The following is a 21,222-nucleotide window of genomic DNA, read 5'->3' on the forward strand; positions in this document are numbered from 1 at the left end:
AAGTGGGCACTAACCTCAACAGACCTAGAACCGTTAACACAGTGAAAACAAACCTCAAAAAATCTAGAACCGTGACAAAAGTGGGAAGAAACCTAAACAAGCCTAGAACCATTACCAAAGTGGGAACACAACTCAATAAACCTGGAACTGTTGCCAAAAAGGGAACACGTCTTAACAAACCCAAATATGTTACCAAAGTGGGCACTTATCCCGACAAACCTAGAACCGGTACCAAACTAGGCACTAACCTCAACAGACCTAGAACCGTTACCAACGCGGGAACAAACCTAAACAGACCCAGGGCCGTTACCAAAGCGAAAACACACATCAACAAACCCAGAACTGTTACCAAAGTTGGAACTAACATCAAGCAACTAAAAACTGCTGATAGATTTGGAACAAACCTGAGCCGACCTAGAGCCGTTACCAAAGCGCAAACAAACCTTCACAAGCCTAGAACCGTAACCAAAGGGCAAACAAACCTCAACCAACCTAGAACTGATCACAAAAAGGGAACAAATCTTAACAAACCTAAATTTGTTACCAAAGTGGGCATTAACCTCAACAGACCAAGAACCGTTACCAAATTTGGAACAAACCTCAAAAAATCTAAAACCGATACAAAAGTTGGAACAAACCTAAACAAGTCTAGAACAAATCGCTACCCACAAAGTATTACCGAAGGAACACGAATGAATCCTAACCACCAAAGTACAGTCAGCAGGGATGTGATGATACCTCAGATAGAACACGATAAATCAAAGACAAAGTATAGTTCAAAGAAGACAGTGTCAAACAACAGCCAAACAACGAACATTGACAAAATGAGAACAACTCAAACCACATTCTTGAAAAATGACAAATTAGAAGCAAAGCTCAAGGCACAGAGAAACAGTTACAAAATGGGAACACAGCACAGCTTACAAAGGAAAGCTGATAATTTAGGAATAAGGCACAGTACACAAAGAAAAGCTGACAAATTAGGGACAAATCTAAATACACAACGAAACCTTGATACATTAATAACAAAGCAAAGCACGCAAAGAACAGCTGATAAATTGGGAACGAAGCAAAGCATGCAAAGACAAACTGATATATTGGGTAGAAAACAAAGCAAACAAAGAAAAGCTGATAAGTTTGGAGCGAAGCACAACACACAAACAACAGCTGACAAATTGGCAACAAAACACAGCACACAAAGAAAAACTAAATCATTGGGAACGAATCTAAATACAAAGAGGAAAGTTGATAAATTTGGAAGGAAGCATATAATACAAAGCAAAGCTCGCAAACTAGGAACAAAGCAAAGCACACAAAGAACAACTCATCAATTCGGAACGAAGCACAGCACACCAAGAACAGATCGTAAATTGGGAACGAAGCACCTCACTCAAAGAACACCTCACAAACTCAGAACACAATCCAGCACACAAAGGACACATAAGAAACCCAACACACAAAGAACAGCTCACAGATTCGGGCCGAATCACAGCACACAAAGAACAGCTCACAAAATGGGAACAAAGAACAGTACACGAAGAACAGCTCACAAAATGGGAACAAAGAACAGCACACGAAGAACAGCTCACAAAATGGGAACAAAGAACAGTACACGAAGAACAGCTAACAAATTCGGAACAAAGCACAACACACAAAGGACGACTAGCAAACTGAGAACGAAGCTCAGTACACAAAGAAGAGTTCTCAAAATTGAAACGAAGCAAAATAAACAAAGAAAAACCTACAAATTGAGAACAAAGCCCATCAAACCAAGAAAAGCTGACAAGTTGAAAACAAAGCACAGCAAGCACAGTACACAAAAAACAGCTGACCGAATTGGAATGAAACACAGCATACGAAGAAAAGATTACAAACTGGGAAGGAAGCACAACAAACAAAGAGAAAGTCACAAAATGGGAAGAAAACAAAGCATACAAAGAAAAAGTTACAAATTGGGAACAAAGCAAAGCATACCAAGAAATCCTGACAGATTGGGAATGAAGCTTAACACAAAAACGAAAAGTAACAAAACCACATCTGTACATAAAGGAAAAGGAAAATCGGTTACGAGATCAAAACAAACTGGCAAGCAAACGTTTTTAGTACATGACAAGAAAAATGATAAGAGCTCTGGAGACGATGACGAAACAATATCAAATTCAACTGATGACAGATACGATTGAATATTTAATACATTCGATGATGGAGACAGTTGAACATCAATGCAATATAGACGATTTAATATATAATGGGGAAAACACGACTAATGCTTTGGGTGGGGTACAACTACCTAAGACGGACAAGGACGACGATGACCAACTAATGGATAAAAAAAATAGACGACTAACACAAACAATAATCTACGGAGTCTTACGACGGACTAATATCAAAACAGACGACAAAGATGATGAAATAATTTAATTTAAGATTACGATGACGATGACGATTACAAAACAAAAATTACCTACCAGAAAAGGCAGCTTACGAGTCAGAATAAATAACCTCTGACAAGTGTTAAAAAAAACTAGTAAAGAAACTGGTAAGTCTTTAATGAAATGACAGCATTAACTGAAACGTTGTATACTGAATCTTGGATATTGACGAGTGGTCCCATAAACATTTGTATAGATGAACTGCAGCGTGATGATCATGTCACTGATGGATCCAATGTAGTGAAAAGCAAGGGCGTGAACCTCTACTGAGCGTAAGACAAATCAACGTTTTTTAGCCTTATAATGTTCAAAGGCTAACCTGTACATATGTGTGTTAGTTTATATCTACGTTTCTATTGATATTTGTTTATCAGATCAACGCAGACAGACGTGTGAGTTTGTCAGTGTTTAAGTTGATTATGTCTTTCAATCGCAAGGATCAGACATTTTGTGACTTTGCATGTGATTTGTATGATCCTGCGGTAGGACTTTTTTATATTTTGTAAATAGATCAATGTAGTATCTAATTTGTATCAAACATCAAGTTTGTCTCAAGAATATCATTGAATACATATTACTTGACATGGAAATCGTTGTGGTTATGTGGTCATTGTTTAAGCCCTCTTAGAGGATATCACGAAGGAAATGGAGCTAGACAGAAAGCAAAAGCAGCGGAGAATACCTCATTAACAAGTGTAATGCTTACTTACTCAACATCGACAAAACGTGCCAAATACGAACACATTGCTGTTATGGAGACCCTTGTGTATCTGTTGCAGAATATGCAATAATCATAATGATAATAATATTAACAATTAATAAGTATAACGAAAATAGAGAAATAAATAAACAAAAAGGTGAAAAGGAAAAAAAGGCTGCATGTTAAAATGAAACAGGCTTAAAAGTATTTAAACTGTCAATCAGAATTTTTTTTTTAAATCTATTTTATTACGGGTATACATTTTGTCATTTATTTTGACCTTTTCTGGTTGACAGCCATCTAGGCGTCAACTCTTTTGAGCATTTCTGTCCCTAAGAAATCCAAGCAGGACGAGATAACTGTAGATGTGTTTCAGTTAATTTTTACCTCAGTATCATATAACTCTCAGGTAATGACTTATACATGATCAATTAAATGGTTCTTATTTTTTTCATTTTTTTACCATCATCACTGAACAAAATGTACAGTGATAATTTTAGATAATCGTTTGGTTATTATTTTCATTGAACGATTTATTTGGGTTTTTGTTTGTTGGCGGACTGTAGACGAATAAAATACTATATCTTGATATATATATACGTTATCATCAAGGGCAGAAGCCTATTTTTATTTTTCTTATTTTTTTTTTTTTTAAAGTTTGTTTAGAAGAATCTTGATAAATAATGTTGACATTTTTAAACTGATTATTTCTCATTCTGGTCAAACAGATTGCATTGGGTCTTTGGTCAGATAGACATGTACAATCAACCGATTGCAAGTGTTTTTCAACCACCGCTTAGACTTCTGTGGTCGAACTATTTAAAAATGTATAGTAACCTGTGTATTGGATTTACTTGTTTACTAAGGATAACAATGCCATATTGTGTGTGAAGGATAACGCCGCCATTCTTTCGCTCGATTTTGTGACATTTTGTATTGTTTGTCGTCCAATCAATAACTATGGTCAATAAAGAACGGCCTCCCCTGTGTGCGAAATGCATGCGTCTGGTAAGTAGGTGTGTGTACTTTGGAAGGCAGCTGAATGATCGCGTTCCCTAACCCGACGTCCTACTAGCAGCATGTCCAGGTATGTCGAAAAATTACCGATGTTTTGATATATATATATATGTTTTCTATTACACCACACGACGATAACGATACTAATAATTAATAGCTAAAGTTAAGATGTGAGAATGATTTAAGCCCGTATAAGACGCTAATGTTAATATGACACGCCAATACTTGATACTTACAAAAAAAAATGATAAGTAGAAATCAAGGGTAATTACATTCCGATCTGCGAAGCAAAATGGAAATTAGAATTTCAATATTAATATATATATATTTAGGAATAGATATAACAAAATTCTATACTAAATACCACGGCGGAAACGGAGGATATCTTATGGCAGTATATCCACAATATCATACATGTTAATGAAATGGCTAAATGTAAATCGAGGATGTTTTATACTTTTTTTTATGAATTTGTGGTAAGTCAAATATAATTAGAACACATGTTCTTAACTGAAAAAGAAAACATATTATAGGATAAATGGGAGAGTTTTTGACTTCAGTTACTGTTACACTAGATTACCAAGGTAAGGATAATGTGTGTAAAAACGCGTTTACAGTCTCTACAAGATAAAACTCAATCAATTAAGGTAAAGAAAAAGAAATATTGCCAATAAAGAAAAGACAGGATGTTATTGATAAACTAATATGAACATTTGACAGATGCAATCTATCTATCTACCGATGATAATCCGATACAAGATCTTTTTGTCCAGTCTATAGGCAAAAGTAAATTTCGAATGAATGTATTTGGCATCAGAAAAGTCAAAACAACGATATACATGAACATAAAACAGAAAGAATACACCAGGAAGTATCAGACACTGAAATGTTAATTGCTTATACATGACATGTATAATTATTGCATTTGTGAATTAATGAAGAGATAAATAACTATATATATATATCATACCTATATAAATATGAATGTAATATACATAATATATGTATGATAATTATGGAAAATGAATGAGCGAATATTTATGAATATAAAACAGAGAGAATACATCATAAAGCATTAAGCACGGGTAGTTCAATTGATTATGTAAAATGGATGCATTAATGAATTAATGAATGAATAAATACCAGTATACATCTAATACTTTATAGATATGAATAAGATATATATGGAATACGCACTATTTCTGCATATATCTATAGAACACAAGACACAAAACAAAAAAAATATGTGATTTGTTTTATTATTATAATCATGTTTCGGATATATAATTAGATTTGGCTGCCAATAACAAATGCGTATGACTAGCCCATACAACAACAACAACAACAACAACAACAACAATAAAAACAACACAATAGTGTCAATGTCCAAAATCACCTGATAACACAAAGTTCATCAAGTGTACTAAGTACTTGCCCTTGGAAACAGTGGCCAAGTTGGTTATTACCTTACAAAATTCTACTAGTTTAACGTCGTTGAGGTTGTGCGATGCGCGGACGCCAATCAAAGACAGACGTGTCCCTGGATAACGAAAGCCCGACAGAGCAAACAAACAAGCAGCAGTAATATATTTAAAAATAACAACAAATTTCTAGGGTGGGAGGGCATACAATTTCTTTTAAAACATAAAATCCACACTTATCAACAGATTACCAAAATCAATATAAGCTGTTTTCCTTTTACCTGTCCAACATGTATCTATTAAGTCAAGTAAATCAATCGACCTTCCATTGCAAGGGAAGTAACTCATACTTACTGTATTGCCAGTGTTAACAATTTTTGACACTTCAATTTCACCTTTGACGAACACATTCGTCGACAAAACAAATCTCGTACATTAAGCCTGCAAACAAATTTCTCTGGCACCCAAGTAATCTTTCTTCAATAAACCGATCTTTTTCATTAATAACAGATTTAAACACACGACACAAAACAAAAATTGTGAACATTATTTTATTGTTACTACTATTATGCTTAAGTGCTAATGGTCACAGCTGTTTTATAATTGGATTGGTCTGCCGACAACAATGTATATGGTTATCCCGAACAACAACAAAAGATTTGTCAAAGTTAAGAAGGTTCAAATTCACCTGATGACATAAATTTCATCAAGCGCTCTAAGTAATTGACCTGGTAACAGTGGTTAAATAGGTGATAACCTAACTGGAGTGTAGCCGAATAACGACAAACAGTCGTGACCAGTTCCTGAATAAACGAGTATACGTGTTTGTTGTTGACCAGAAAATATTCTAACTCCCTTGAAGTGTATAAACAGCGAACAATTTCCGATTTCAGACAGTTCCTTATAAAACGGGTATACGTGTTTGCTGTTGACTAGAAAATAGTGTTAAGACTATATAAGCTTGACCCCTGGAAGATTTCTATGTAAATACCGAAGTACATTTATAACAGTTTGCCATTGGAATTTTACCTTAGTCATTTCCCCCACAATTAGAAAAAAAAGGTATTATTTTTGTTTTACTTAGCTATAGGTACCCCCCAAACAAATCACTACAGACATCTGTGGAATTTGAATAAAGGATGAGCATCATTCGAAAATGTTGCAAGAGGTAGAGCAGGGCAAACACTTGTTTACATAGTCGTGACCTTCAAAGCAAATAATCACCATTTCAATAACTTCACAGTTTACAGAACACCAATCTGGGTCAATAAAATCATTAACACTAGCTGAGCTTGGACAGGATAATTGTGTAATCATTCTCCCAACTCATCAGATTTTGGTACTACACCTAAAGATGAAATATGAAGATTATGAAGATTATAGATAGGTATTTTTGAAAATTGGCCAATAATTCGACCAAAATCTGTTTGAGATAAAAGTTTTTATCTTACAGCCTCAGGATGCTGGAGTGCTGAAAAAGGTTACCACTGTGTACATATATGCGACGGCCTATATAAATATACCTAAACACTTTACTAAAACCTAGCAATAACTCCTTTACATCTGACTGCAGGGGTAACCTTGTAAGCATTCGTTGAGAGACCAAAGTTTAATTGGGGACTTGCCTTTGGGCTATATGTCTTGGCTGTTTGGTTTGTAAGAAGGTAATATCTGTAACCCTGTATTGTGTCTGTCCTGGCTGAGGTATCAAACGTTGTTTTGACCCCCTTTAGCTTGTTGTGCCCCATACCTGATCTTTGGATGGTGTCCACTGCACCTTTTAATTATACACCTAACAAGCACATGCTCCCGTATAACTGAAATCATAGAGTTGGAAATGAGAGTATATGGGGAATCCTGTCAGCTGTATACTGTAAGTATTATGTTTATCCTTACTGCCCTTTCATCATTGTTCCTGTCGTATGGATTTGTTGAAATCCGTTTCGGTTTTTTGTTGGTTACTTCCCTCGCACAACCTATGCATTATCAGTCAAGTCTATGAAATCTTGAAAACAAACAAACCAAATCAAATTCTCAAAGGATTAAGTAAAATTGAAGTTTCCCTTACCATACATTATACAAATTCCTCTATAAATCGATCGCCTAACAAAATCACATTATCTTTTCCGTCATCATAGTCATAGCTGATCAATGGCGACGTGAATGAATTAATTTCAAATCCGTTCAGTCCTCCGTCTGCGGTCTAGATATGGAGAAAATACAAGGGGTTCCGATTGGTTACTCACATCACAATTAAAGACCAGTCAGTAATTATTTTGATGAAATTTCTTTTATAACACAGAACTTACACTTATTTACAAATCATCAAATTCAATATAAGCTGTTTCCTTTTTCATGCCCCTCGTATATCTTTGAAAGGAAGTTGGATTTACATTTACAATGCCCCTTATTGAGTCCTGTAAAATCAATCGATCTTAAGTGCAAGGGAAGTAACACCTACTTTTGCATAACGAGTGTATAAATTGTAATTTTAATGAATGGTGAGTACAGGAGTACGGACAAAACCCAGGCGGTATTCCAAGAAAGCTGACATTGTTTCATTAAAAAAATAGATCTCAATATATACATAAATTAATTAATGTATACCGTTAGTTAGAGGTCCGGATACGGTACGAGTCATAAATATGGAATTATGAATTCAATGTATCATATGCACTATGTGTCACTGATACGAAGGTTAAGATGTTAATTTCATGTATGTATACACAGTGCGATCCAGGTCTTCATATCATCTTACAGACGATTTGTCACCATGGTCATGTCTAGGTTTCGGGCTTACTTTTAATTGACGTGGATGTGGTGCAGTGGTAGATGCTGCTAGTATTAGATTGGGGGTTGGCCTATGCATAAGGTACAACCTGTCTGCATACCTTTTCATGAGTGCCCGGTTTCCTTTGAGCATGTGAATACTGTATTTCTCCCTTGAGTTTAATCTCAAAAGATAACATACTTAATATAGTCGAATCACGAAATCGGGATTGCGGATTTAATTATCAACATCATGCCGCCAGCAATTGCATTAGAAAATAGTAATGGTAACCTTCTAATAGCTTAAACTGCCTGTTTTGTAACTTTCATTGGATAAATAACATTTTGCTATTTCGGAAACGCATGTAATGAAAAGCTATCACCGTAGCATACAATGGTCCTATTTTGTTTAGATTATAGTATGGTCTGTTGGACTGTTTAGTTTACTTTACATAATTTTATTGTAAATGTAGACATTAAAGTCGGTATCCACAATTTATTTTCTCCTATTGACAGTTCAAGTCCCTTAAGGCCAAACAGAATGGAGGGGAAAGACATTCACAAAAAGAATTTCACCATTACCAAAGAATACCGACAAACACTAACAACCGGTGAAACGAGTGCACATTTTGAACAAAAATATACATTTAAATGGAAACCCTTGAAAATGTATATGGAGATTAGACCAGGTGTTCGGATAGGTTAAGCGTCTTCTAATGCATCGACGACTCCCGCTATAAAAAATGAGGTAAGATTATGTCACATTCCCAAAATGTGAACTAGGGCAGTGACTACAAAACTACTATGTATATCAAGACCAGCTATTAAGACAAACTATCAAGTCAAACTATGAAGTCAAACTATGAAGTCAAACTATCAAATCAAACTATCAAGTCAAACTATCAATCATACTATCAAGAAAACCTATCAAGAAAACCTATCAAGGTCACCTATAAAGAACACCTATCAGGAACAACCGCCATGGCCACCTTTCGACAACACCTATCAACAACACCTATCAACAACAACTATCAACAACACCTATCAACAACAACTATCAAGGACACCTATCAAGGACGCCTATCAATAACACTAATTAAGACCACCTATCAATAACACACATCAAGGACACCTATCAAGAATACCTATCAAGAACAACTGTCAAGGCTACCTATCAAGATCACCTATCAATAACACACATCAAAACCACCTATCAAGATCACCTATCAATAGCACACATCAAGACCACCTTTCAAGACCACCTATCAAGAACGCCTATCAATAACACTAATTAAGACCACCTATCAAGACTACCTATCAAGCCTATCAATAACACACTTTAAGAACACCTATCAAGACTACCTATCAAGATCACCTATCAATAACACACTTTAAGAACACCTATCAAGACTACCTATCAAGAAAACATATACTGAACACCTATCAAGGACACCTATTAAGACCACCTAGAGTGTATCAATAACATACATCAAGACAGCCTATCAAGGACATCTTTTAAGACCACTTATCAATAACACACATTGAGAACACCTATCAAGGACACTTATCAAGAACAGTTAGCTAACTGTTCTTGATAAGTGTCCTTGATAGGACACACCCTTCTCCGCAATCTGATAAAATACAGATCATACTTGTACGCTACGTTATGGCGATCTGATTTTGGCCGGTAAGGGTTGATGCTCAGTTTGACATCAATAGACACCATACAACGTACGTATGTATATTGTTTGGCCAACCCAAAAGCGTCTCTGATATGCCTCTTCGGTAGTGTATGCAGATTGAACGGGCTATCGAAACAATATTGAAAATGTATTTAGCTTCTCATCTATCTGTTGTTTTTTTCTATCTTATTTTCTTCAGGGACATTATCTGTTGCAACAATGAAAATTCCACAAATAATACAGACTTTGTCAACTTAATACATCGTTTTGGGCATAAAGTGGCTGGCGATTGGTGCTGCCATCTTAGTTGGTTGACATTCGGGACTCTTGGATATCATCTATTTAATAAGGACCAAACATGAGGTTGCCGAGTAAAGGCAAATTCTGGCAAAAAATGTCAGATGATCTATGATTTGTTAGTTGAAAGATGACCTGAGCATGACACCTTATCAGCCTACGTCAGACCTTCATAACGTAGTGTTGTTTCTCTCTTTTTTTTTCTTTTTCTTTTTGAAACTTTTTACTTTTCTCCCCTTTATATCACCTTTGTAGCAATACAACGCATTAGTTCCATTACAACAATTTCCTATTTTTAAGATTTACTTATCAATGCACGTAAAATACCTCAGAGCAATTAAAGTTAAAATTTACCAAAACAAAAATAAAAAAAATATAAATGAATAAATAGATGAAATAAATCTCGTAATCAATTAGGATGCCCTATAATAGAGATAGCATGCATCAGCAATATCAGCACTAATATTTTTATCACAATCTGTAATGTATTAAAATGTAGATCAGGGTTTGTTTTATTCACTACACTTTACTAATACTTGAGGTCCAAGTAATATATTGGTACCTGTATATTAGTTCGGAAGAATTTTTGGAAATAGAGATAAACATAAAAGATATACGGCAAACAAAATCCTCATTCATACACACACACCCATGCTTAATACTAGAGTTTTAGGTGAAGCAACCATGCTATTTGATTTCATTAATTAAATCATAAATAGTCTCAAATCAACCCATCGTTAAAAGAATTTTGGACAGTTATATTTTTCCTACGAATGCGTTCTTGAATTTGAATATTTGTTCTAGTTTCTTTTTTTATCTGAATAAAGAGAGCAAATTATATTTGGTTATTTGCTAATGACCTGTATTTTAATCAGATTGCATTCCCCGTTTTTAAACTTACGATGGCACATCGTGATTTTACTCCCGCTAATGGTGTTACACCGACGACAAGTTAATTGACAGGTATGCTCTAATTTGTTTATTGTGGGATGTTATATTCTCACCACCGACGAGTCATATGCGGACAGGTGTCATGTTAAATATTTCATGTTTGAATCCTTATTAAGACAGTTGCATGCATGTATAATGAAAATTTTTCTCTTTATATAAAAGTTCTCCAAACTATCATTGTAATCTCCTTGTGGATAGAATGAATCCAAGTAACCATCTTTATGGACGTAACAAAGTGTTTGGTGTCTTAGACAAAAATAACTTTATATTTATCAACATCATTTTGTTAGTTTTTTTTTTCTTTTAGTTCAGAAGTGAATGACTAAGTCGAAAGAAATAGGTAAAATATGAAAAGCATTCCCTGAACATTAGTGTATATATTTCCTAACCCTTTCAAATTTCAATTCATCATCTTTTATTTGCTGTCTATGAACATTCATTCGTAACCTTCATTAACAACCAGTTTGGCAAAAAAAAAAAAAAAACAGATACTTTGAATATCAAAGTGAAAATTTCATTTTTAAAATGATATGTAATATCTTACCTGATTTATATTTTTGAATCATTCTTAAAATTTTAGACAAGTATTTTACACGTACTACATCTGGGCTTCATACCCTTTTTGACGCCACTGGCAAAAGTTGAAGTGTTCATATCAACATGTGTTTAAAATGTTAGATCTCTCTTTTAAAATTGATGAGTTTGTTGTTTTCTTGTGTGTTTTTTATGATTGTTTTATACTAAACACAAATAGCCTCGGTCAGACTAATGTTTCATTCATGCACTTTGACTACCACAGGATGAAGCGTTTCCGTTCATTGCAATGTTTGTACAGGATGATTGACAAGTGTACAGTTGATCCGATGTGCCACAAACGTCTATGATAACTGCGATGACGCTGATATTTCCCTTTTACATTGCATAACCTTTCGTGTATTTAAAGGAACTACAGAACCAAATTATTTCCCTTAGACGATAGTATTAACGTTTACCACTCTCCTGCGGAGACTGAGGTTCGGCAACCAGTATAACAAATGAATCATACATATGCATCACATATATCTCACTGCCCATGGGACATCGTAGGTTCGAAGAGTTCCGAACACAATAGCAACACTTCCGAAAACATTGGTCGTACTTGTCACGAAAGTGAGGCCTTTGATCTGTCAAATTTAGACGTTGTCTGAAATAAATATATAATGTATACTCATTTTTTTTCTTCTTCGGCCAGGAATGTTTTCATAGTTTTTTTCTCTCAGAAACTACTGGGTGGATCATCATGAAACTGCAAATACATAAATACTCATTAGGAGGTCTATGTGTGCAAAGAGCTATTTATTTATCACGACCGGAAGTCAAATACAGTCGTCAGACCCTCCTTCCTGTTTTTGGAGACTATGGGCTATGACGGCTGTTGATGTGATATTCCCTCTTTAAGGAAGTTTTAAACAATACATCATTTTGTTTCGATGATAAAAAATGGACACTTCTGACCGATATCAGCGTTGCTCACTATGCTGTTTCATTTGGCCAAGATAACTTCTGGATATAAGTTTAAGCGGTCGCTTAACCTAGGATTAAATATATATGTAAATGTTGATGAAACAATGTAACGCTTGTTAGATTGTAGTTATCGTCACTATAATTTCAATCTGGATGAAAGATAAATAGAATGGTTGCTGTTCAGTATTTTTCGTACAGTGATATTGCCAAGGTTTCTGTGTAAATCCTCTGCAAGACACACAGAGTGCTCTCGCTACATCGTGTTTTTTAATATGTTCAAGTGTGAGGTAGATTAATTTATATATTTTCTCTACAGATACTATATATAAATGAAGCACAATTTGGAAGTCGACAGACTGCATCTATTGCTACCATGACTGCGGCTACTTGACGATTGCCCTTGGAATCATCAGTGAAGAAGTCCATTGTAGTTTTGACTGAAAACGGGTGAATATGTATAGTTAGCTCGATTAGATAATAACAACACTTTGATACAAAGTATATTTAACATGCCGTAGAACGTCCCCAAACCGATCATGCACGGAGAAGTGATTTATTATGACCGATCAGGATTCGAAAGGATTCGAGGCAAATTATTAATCGGATGAAGCTTTGCATCTTTGAAGTATTGGTTATGTTATGGAAGTAAATAAAAACATAGAATGGAAAGTTGATAAAAATAAACTAATTAAGTAATTTTTATTACTGATTGTGAACATATATCATAGGTATATCATTTCACATATTGCTCTGGTTATGTTATTGAAGTTAATGAATAAATAGAATGCAGAAATCATCAAAATAAAACTAATTAAATACATGTTATTGCTGATTGTAAACATATATCATAGTTACATCATTTCACTTATCATATAACAATGCTGTCATGAGCACTAGTATGCGTTCGGCCTGTCGCTACATCTCTTTGTTTACAGGTCACATAGGGGTTATTTATTTCATTGCAAACTAGAACAGTTTTACAAATATAAAAAAGGAAAAATAATCTAAACATTTACCAGTTCCTTATTCAGACAACGATATTGTATTTTGAAATGAAGCCTGGTGTCCTTTTTTCTTCATTATCATGTGCAAATATGTCCGCTACAAAAACAACCTGTTCCGGGCTTCATGTAAATTAAATGCAAACTTCTTGTTTTCTAAAGGTAAACAGACTATACCGTTTGATGATGCATGGTGATATGTATTGTTTCATTCTGTCCATTTTAATTAAAGACAATGAAATCATAGCGGCTCTTTACTCGTAGGTTTTATGTATTCAATACCAACTACACGCGTATGACCAAAGATCATTCTTCCCACAACAATCGCTAATTACATCAACAAAGATCTATGTCGTTGTTATCCATGATGCACTGCGCGATGTTCGGCCAATCGTCTGAATGAGATGTGATCACATCATCTATTTTACTACACATTTACTACGCATCAGTCACAAGATTCATTCAATAGATAGTAATATGTCTATAATGTTGCAAAATAAGTTGTGGCAGTGGGTGAAAGGATAGGACATATCAACCGATATATAACAGTTGCCCAAATATTAACTGTACATATTTAAGATTCTACCTATGAAATTTTAGCCGAGATGTACAGAAAGACACGGAAACTGGTATCCAAATTATTGTTTGCAAGATACACACATGGATTGACACGTGTCCTTGTACAAAAAATGCATGTTTGTCCATACTACAGAGTAATGGATAAAGATTTTGTTGCTTTATTTTCTCACTCTTTTATAAACACGTGTAATTCTAAAGGTGAAATTGTTATAATCTTGTAAACATTACTGATACAAAATATTGAACATTAAATCAAATTAATTACTTAGAAAGAAAAACTCCAAAAAACAACAACAACAATAGCATATGTATGCATGCAACACGTGCTTTCAAAATAGTCAACACATAGTAAAATCGATCACGTGTTCTTTTTTTAGTCGATTGTCCGAAACTCGTATAAATACGTTACATATATGAATTGCTCACGATAACACGCCGGTGAGGTAGATCGTTGTTTATGTCCTTATGTTGCGATCGACTCGACTTGAACATATGTCGATTTCATGGTCAGTTGCCGGTGTAACGTTGAAAATGGACCCCCGTGGAAAATGGAACCCGGGTCCATTTTCAACGTTGAAAATGGAACCGGGATGCCGTGGAAAACGGAACCAAATATTAAATTTTCTTTAAATACCCGTTGAAAATGGACCCCGTTGAATATTGAACCACATAAAAGTATTGGATCTCGGTACCAGTTTACAATGTATAATTGTTATTGAAGGCCAATGGTAAAATAAAATGGCCAGTAACCTTAGGTGACCTTTGATATCACATTAGGCTGTTATGAGAAGTGTGTATAAAATGTATATAATAATAACATATGGCATGTTTACGACGTTGGTCCATATTTTTGAAGAATCTGACTTGTGACCTTTGGTGTCAATTTTAATGACATTTGGTATAAACTTCAAACTGTTATTTGATATGCATACTCTTGCGTATACGATGTTAATCGACATTGACCTTTGAAGTTTGGTGACACATATGATGACATATTGTATAAATATTAACTATCATAAGCTACATAAAACATGTATGTATACGATATTGATCGACATATATTTGTCCAATTATGATTTCGGTAGTTTATTCATTAACCAAGATCCACTGTAACGTTTTAATATGGAACTGGTGTCACTTTGAAAATCTAATAACTGGGGTAATTTTCAGCAAATAATATCGAAAGGGATCAGTATATCGTGGGGTCCATTTTCAACGTTGAATATGGAACCGGGGTCAGTATCAATAAATAATATGGAAATGGGTCAGTATGTCGTGGGGTCCATTTTCACCGTTGAATATGGACCCGGGGTCATTTTTAGTGAATAATATGGAAGTTGGTCAGTATGTCGTGGGGTCCATTTTCAACGTTGAATATGGAACCGGGGTCATTTTAAACTAATGATATGGAAATGGGTCAGTATATTGTGGGGTCCATTTTCAACATTGAATATGGAACCGGGGTCATTTTTAATAAATAATATGAAAGTGGGTCAGTATGTCCTGAGGTCCATTTTCAACGTTGAATATGGAACCGGGGTCATTTTAAACTAATGATATGGAAATGGGTCAGTATATTGTGGGGTACATTTTCAACGTTGAATATGGAACCGGGGTCATTTTCAGTAAATAATATGGAAATGGGTCAGTATGTTGTGGGGTCCATATTCAACGTTGAATATGGAACCGCGTCATTTAAAAAAAATATATATATATATTGAAATGGGTCAGTATGTCGTGGGGTCAATTTTCAACGTTGAATATGGAACCGGGGTCATTTTAAACTAGTGATATGGAAATGGGTCAGTATATTGTGGGGTCCATTTTCAACGTTGAATATGGAACCGGGGTCATTTTCAGTAAATAATATGGAAGTGGGTCAGTATGTCGTGAGGTCCATTTTCAACGTTGAATATGGAACCGGGGTCATTTTAAACTAATGATATGGAAATGGGTCAGTATATTGTGGGGTCCATATTCAACGTTGAATATGGAACCGGGGTCATTTTCAGTAAATAATATGGAAATGGGTCAGTATGTCGTGGGTCCATTTTCAACGTTGAATATGGTACCGGGGTCATTTACAGTAAAATATTTCATAATTATGCTACACAGTTACCGATGTCGATATGGCCCATGTTATATAATGTACATGTATATATATTTACTTATGACGTCTTTTTCCATACTTAATTAAGGTGACGATGACTTTATATACAATGTATACTGTAGTTACCAATTACGCCACTGCTGACGCAAAGTCTCATATTCTAAATTTATGGTATTGCGAAGGCAAATTGAGCTTATGTCATGGTGCAGCGTCCGTCGTACGTCATCCATTATCCGTTGTCCGTCCGTTAGCTTAACTTTTCTTTTAAATCACTACTAATCATGAACCACAGAGCCGATTCTGACCAAAATTGGTCTGAAACATCCCTGGGCAGAGTTGAACCATTGTTTTATAAACAGTATGTTTGACTCCCAAGGAGCTTGATAGACGGGACCAAATATGACAAATAGGACATATTACAATTTCTCATAAGAATGAAGGATTCTTCCATATTTGGTAAAACAAACATCTTTGGGTAAAGGGGAATCAGTATAAACAGGCCAGATGGGCGAGGTCCAATGGGGAAAACAAAGCAACTTCGTTAAAATCCTACTTAGTCCATAGTAATGAAAGGATTTGTCCCATATATTTGGTCTGAAACATACCTGGATGAAGGGAAATTAACTTTGTATAAATGATAGGTCTGGCTCCTCAGGGGCCTGAGGGACGGGCCCAATGTAGTGATTTCTTTAAAATCCTACTTCTTCTGTTGGAATGAAATGTTTTGTTCCATATTTGGTCATAACCATTCTTGGATGAAAGGAAAGGAAACCAATTTGTAAAACAGTGAGTCAGGCCTCCCAGGGATTGGAGGAGCGGCGTCCAATAAGATAAATATAGTAAATTCTTTAAAAATGCTTCTTCTTCTGTAAGAATTACACGATATTGTCCAAATGTAGTCTGAAGCATCATTGGGTAAAGATACTTTACTTTTATAGAAACTATTAGACTATCCCGAGGGCCAGAGGACTAAGACCAAATAGGGGAAGTGTAGTAAATTCTTTAACTCCGTCTTCTTCTTACGGAGGAACAGGATATTGGTTTGAAGTTCTCTTGGGTGAAGGGAAATTCATTTGTATACGCAATTGATCTGACCCACCTGGGGTCTGAGGGGCGGTTCCCATAGGGAATTTAGTAAATGCTTTAAAAATGTATCTTACTCTATATGAATGTCAGGATATTATTCAAAATTGGGTGAACATGGTTCAATTTTGTATAAATGGCGGGACTGATTGATAGTGTTGATTTTATGTGATTTTCATTATGTTATTGTATATGGATATGATTGGTTAAGTTGTGTTTAAAAGGACAAATAACTTACTTTGATATTAGTTGCAGCATATATCGCAAATTATATTACAAAACAGTATTATCCTTTCCAACCTAATTTCCTGGTTGTAAAGGGATTAATAAACTGTATAAACACAGATATATGGTCTTCATAGTTTCGTTTTGTTAAATAAAAGTTGTCCACTAGGGAGCATGCCTGCATACTAAATGTTTGTAACGACAGAAAAAATACATACATACACAACTGTACACCAGCCAAGAATGCAAAACGTAATCAATTCACTTTACAAACTATCAGTGAAACCACATCATATTGATGTTTTCATACCCATGCTTAGAATATAATCAGTCGAAGTGGCATTGTATCTAATCCAACAAAAGAAGGATTACGTGGGTCATGTTCATCGTTGAACATTTACATTGGAATATGATATTCAATATCATAATTACTCTTAATGACCGGGTGTAATATTTGAAACGTAGAAAATGGGCCCCCGTAACGTGTCGAACCATTTACGTATCAAATATTTAAAAAAAAATGACACTGGTTTCGTATTCAACGTTCAATGGGTTCCCAAGTTAGGATCATCGAAAATAAAATATGATCAACCTTTACCATTAAATAATTAGATACTACTACTACCACCACCACCACCACCACTACTACTACTACTACTACTACTACTACTACTACGTGTACTACTACGTCTACTACTACTACGTAAGCATTAATTTATTAATGTGTTATTAATATTTCGTAGCATCGTCCGTGTGATATTATGTTATAATATTGGTTACTGAATGTACACCCGGTGGGGAGTGGGCCGCGATGCATGTTGTTTACGATGTCGCCAGACAGGAAGGAAGTTACCTGGTGTTACCGGAGTAGTGCATTATGGGACGATATACGGCTCGGTGGTAAGCTATGCGTCAGCGAATCAGTGTCGAATGTATATCGTTGCCTAACCAATTGTATTCGGGTATCATATTTCATTGATACTTTCTTTGTGTGAGCCAGTGTGGCGGTATTCAAGTTTATATTAGCGAAGGACAAGGCCACGCTCGGTCTGTTTACAAATTCCCACCCTCCCACCCGGGTTTTATTTGTTAGATGTGATATGGTAGTTTATAGGTCTTCTGTAGATTAGTTCATCAGTTATGGCATGTCATGTAAGGTGTTAAGAGTATGGCTATAATGTAAAATATCTCAATACCCTTAGATATATTGTGTAAGATTATGTAACAGTCAAGTAAATTCTGCAACATTTATAATGAAGTAATCTTACTGCGGTATTTGATTCGATAATACTATAATAAATAGCCATTGATTGATATTCACCCAAACCAGTTGTCATTGTTGTTCTTTATATATGCTAACAGTACTGGAATACATGTACAGTGTTTATTATTGGGCGAGGCTGCTAGATGCGAAAGAAGGGTTAATTACTACTACTACTACTACCACCACTACTACTACTACTACTACTACTACTACTACTACTACTACTACTACTACTACTACCACTATCACTACTACTACTACTACTACTACTACTACCACCACCACCACCACCACCACCACCACTACTACTACTACTGCTGCTACTACTACTACTACTACTACTACTACTACTACTACTACTACTACTACTACTACTACTACTACTACCACCACTACTACTACCACCACTACTACTACTACTACTACTACTACTACTACTACTACTACTACTACTACTACTACTACTACTACTACCACCACTACTACTACTACTACTACTACTACTACTACTACTACTACTACTACCACCACTACTACTACCACCACTACTACTACTACTACTACTACTACTACTACCACCACTACTACTACCACCACTACTACTACCACCACTACTACTACTACTACTACTACTACTACTACTACCACCACTACTACTACCACCACCACCACCACTACTACTACTGCTGCTGCTACTACTACTACTACTACTACTACTACTACTACTACTACCACCACTACTACTACCACCACCACCACCACTACTACTACTACTACTACTACTGCTGCTTAATGTTTTGTAAAGAAAAAGAGAAAACATTCGTAATATATTATTTTGCATAAGGTTTTCTTTTCTCATATTCATTACTTATTTCATGTCTTTCATAGATTGATCCGTTTTTATTTTACCACTAATAACTTATGTTTTGTATAAGTTTATTCAATCGTACTCTATAACTAATTTCCATCGATTATCTTCCTGACTAAAATAAAACATACATTTAAAGCAGCATTTGTATATCAATATCAAACAAAAGTGGCAACTCTTTATTTGTGCAGTGTTACAATTTGGCGGTATTTTTCTGGTAGACAACAGATTACTCTGAATTTTGGAAAGTCTATATCATTTTACATCACCTTATAATATCAGCTATTGAGTTTGTTCCCAGTTTCCTCCAAATGTTATAGCTGTCACGTGGTTGAAATTTTTGGCCATCATTCGCCATTTACATATAAGTTAAGGACCAATTAAAAGACATAAGGAGTGAAGAAATGTTGTCCTTTTTTTTGTTCAGAGTGTTTTCTCTCTGTAAGTAAAACATATTTGTTGAATATGATTTAATTGATCACATGAAGACCTGCGTATTAATTTTGGGGCTAGTTTGATACCTATTCATAAAATTCCTTTTTTTTTCTAGAATGCAGAGGTATTATACGACTACATGCGCTTATTCTCTGTGCAGTGTACCAAGTACCTCCCCTAATCTTGGAATTATCCCACTTCACACAATATATCTGGAAAAGCTACCAAGACAGGCAAATACCCATTCTCCCTCTTCATTTTAACACTTACTGCTTTCGGTTTCTCTGTTATTATATTACAGGCACGTTCTCCAATTCGACATGCAGAGGTGCTGGCGGCATTTGTTTCGTAGACAACATATTGCATTATACTATCCTTTTTTCAGTTTCCTCAAACGCTCTAGCTGTCACGTGGTTAAAGTTTTTGGCCATCATTTGCCAATTTACTTGTAAGTTTAGGACCAATTAAAATACCTTAGTAGTAAAGAAATATTGTCTTTGTTTTTTGTTCGGAGTGTATTCTATCTGCTATTGTATGTGGGATCTTTGTTAATCTTAATGCATCCCTGATACATTAGTCGGTGATTTTGCCTTGCCAATCAAACTGTGCTATGCATGCTGAGCATTGCCTTGTCCGTGTACATAATGATCCACTGCATTTATAATATTCATAGTATTTCAGTACGGGTGCACAGACGGATAACATCTACTTACAATGCATGACTATACTACTGTCATTGGAAATGACCTGCCTCCGGGCTGTCGCTAACACCTCTGTGCTTATTGGGCATGATAAGGGGTGTTTATTTAATTTCAAACTTACATATGCTAATTAATATAACAACAATAATTTTAAACATCAGCAAATTCCTAACAACCTTACTCG

Source organism: Pecten maximus, chromosome 3 (assembly GCF_902652985.1).
Source record: "Pecten maximus chromosome 3, xPecMax1.1, whole genome shotgun sequence".
Classification (NCBI taxonomy): domain Eukaryota; kingdom Metazoa; phylum Mollusca; class Bivalvia; order Pectinida; family Pectinidae; genus Pecten; species Pecten maximus.